Below are 2,313 nucleotides of genomic sequence, written 5' to 3' on the forward strand. Positions count from 1 at the left end.
GACCGGCAACGGGATTGCAACACTCGGTGTTGCTCCCGCGCCTCGCTCAGCCAGTGAGCGGGAACCGGTCTGTATGCGGGATCCAAACCCTCGGGCGGGAGCGCCGCCACGCTTCCCAAGCGGCGCACTTATCCATTGCGCCACCGGGCCGGCCCGAGAAATGAGTTTTAAGCTTGATTTCAATCTCTCATAACAAAGTCCGTCAAAGAAAATATTGTTTAAATACACACTTAATAAGTCACACGCTATATATAAAGATTATTATACCCTAAAAGAACTGTGTAAACTTTTTTTTTTTTTTTCCTTTTTGTCCTTTTTCGTGACCGGCAATGGATCGCAACCCTCAGTGTTGCGCCCGTACTGGACCGGGACCGGCCACGGGATCGCAACCCTCGGTGTTGCTCCTGCCCCTTGCTCAGCCAGTGAGCGGCCGGTCTGCATGTGGGATCCAAACCCTCGGCGGGAGCGCCACCGCGCTTCCCAAACGGCGCACTATAGCAGTGTGCCACCAGGCCGGCCCAGAACTGTGTAAACTTAATGTCTGATTAAAATATTTACATCAATGGTGCTTTGTAGACTGCTTAATAGTCTTTTTTTTTGTTCTTTAAAAAGATGAACAAAATTTGCAAACCTTTATCTAGACTGACCAAGAAAAAAGAGAAGACAGAAATTACTAAAATCAGAAATAAAGCAGGGGCATGGTAGAGCAGTTGCTTCTTTTATTACGCTGGAGTGGGCTCTGAGGAGAGAGGGGCGTTTTCTTTTTCTAGTGTCCGCTGGTTACTCTCTTTGTGTCACTGCAGTCAGATGTCTGGTGGGCCGCCTGCATGGCAGCCGTGGCTACTGCTGTGGTGTCAAGACACTTTTGGGGCAGCTGTGGCGGTGGCTCACGAGGAAGTGGTGTTTTTGGGGTGCTCCTTGCCTGTTTTCTGGCCAGGGAATGCTGCCCTTGGCTCCTGCCCAGGACCCTGGGTGCATTCTGTTTCTTGCCTGCATCTGAGCGGAGGGAGCTGGCCCTTACTAAAATATTTCTTTATAGAAAATTGGGGGGAAAATACAGCTTCTGGGCCTCACTCCTGGCACCTGCGTCTTTTAAAATATCACAGGTGACTCTGATGCACAGTCAGGGATAATAACCATTGAGCAGTGCCCACACTGAGCATGAGCATGAAATTGAGGCCTGAAAAGGCAAAGTGACTTTCCAAGGGACAGAATAAAGACTAGAATTCATTTTCCTTGGCTACCAGTCTTGGGTCCTTTTCTTATAAATCCTCTAAAGGAATTTCCCAGATACAAAACCCTATTATCTTGAACACCTGATGCTCTTTTTTGCCAGTAGCTGAACTGCACAAGGTGAGGAAGAATTTGGGTACCTGGAAGGTGATCAGTTGTTGGAGTCAGGTTAGGGGAAGGTGAATATGAAGAATTATTAGAAAGAGAAAAACTATTATAGGTACTAAGGGCAAGGAGAGTCCGGATTTTAAAAATTGAATCGGAGAGCTGAATTTTCTTTTAAATAGTTATTACTTTCAATGAAGATAATCCATGAGATTGAATCTTATTTCACATGTCTGTAAGACTTAATGTATAGATAAAAAAACACAGAGTAGACAGAAAAAAGTTCAAAAGTCCTGATTATTACTTGGGAAATGAGGTTACTAATGATGGTGTTGGAGGAACTCAGGTTCTTTGCAGAGATAATGAAGAGTTAATGATGGCAAAGTGGTGAGTCCCAATCTTTAGTGGGAAAGGCACGAGTCTTTGAAGTCAGACAAGATCTGGGTTTAAATTCTGACTCTCCACTTAGAGTTTTGGGGTAATTAAGCAAGTTTAGTGCTTCCAATCGCAGCTATTCGGCCCCTATAGTCAGGCACTGTGCTCCCTGTTTGGATGCAGCAGTTAACGAGAGGCACAGGGTCCTACCGTCCTAGAGATCCAACAGATACCGTACTGGGGACACCTAGAACTCTGAGTAGGCCTTAGCCAGGCGCAGATGGAGTTGGGTCGTGGGAGGCTTTTCAAAAGGAGGCAATGTTTTAAGGAAATATGCGAGGGCCTGATAGTTTGGAGCGGCTAAGGTGCGACATAGAGTTCCTCTGGCTCTAATGCAGGAGGTTGCGATTATTTAGTGAAACGAGTATGGGAAGCACCTAACTTGAGTTCAGAAGTAGGAGTCAGGGCCTGGGGCGCGAACCCCGAGCACCACCCAAGTTCCCTATTGCAACCTCCACCATGGCGAAAGCGAAACACAGTCGGTGTAAAGAGCACAGTTACGAGCCAGACGCTTTGCAGAGAGGGGTGGGGGTGGGGGTG

The sequence above is a fragment of the Galeopterus variegatus genome, unplaced genomic scaffold, assembly GCF_000696425.1.
Source record: "Galeopterus variegatus unplaced genomic scaffold, G_variegatus-3.0.2 Scaffold2331, whole genome shotgun sequence".
Classification (NCBI taxonomy): domain Eukaryota; kingdom Metazoa; phylum Chordata; class Mammalia; order Dermoptera; family Cynocephalidae; genus Galeopterus; species Galeopterus variegatus.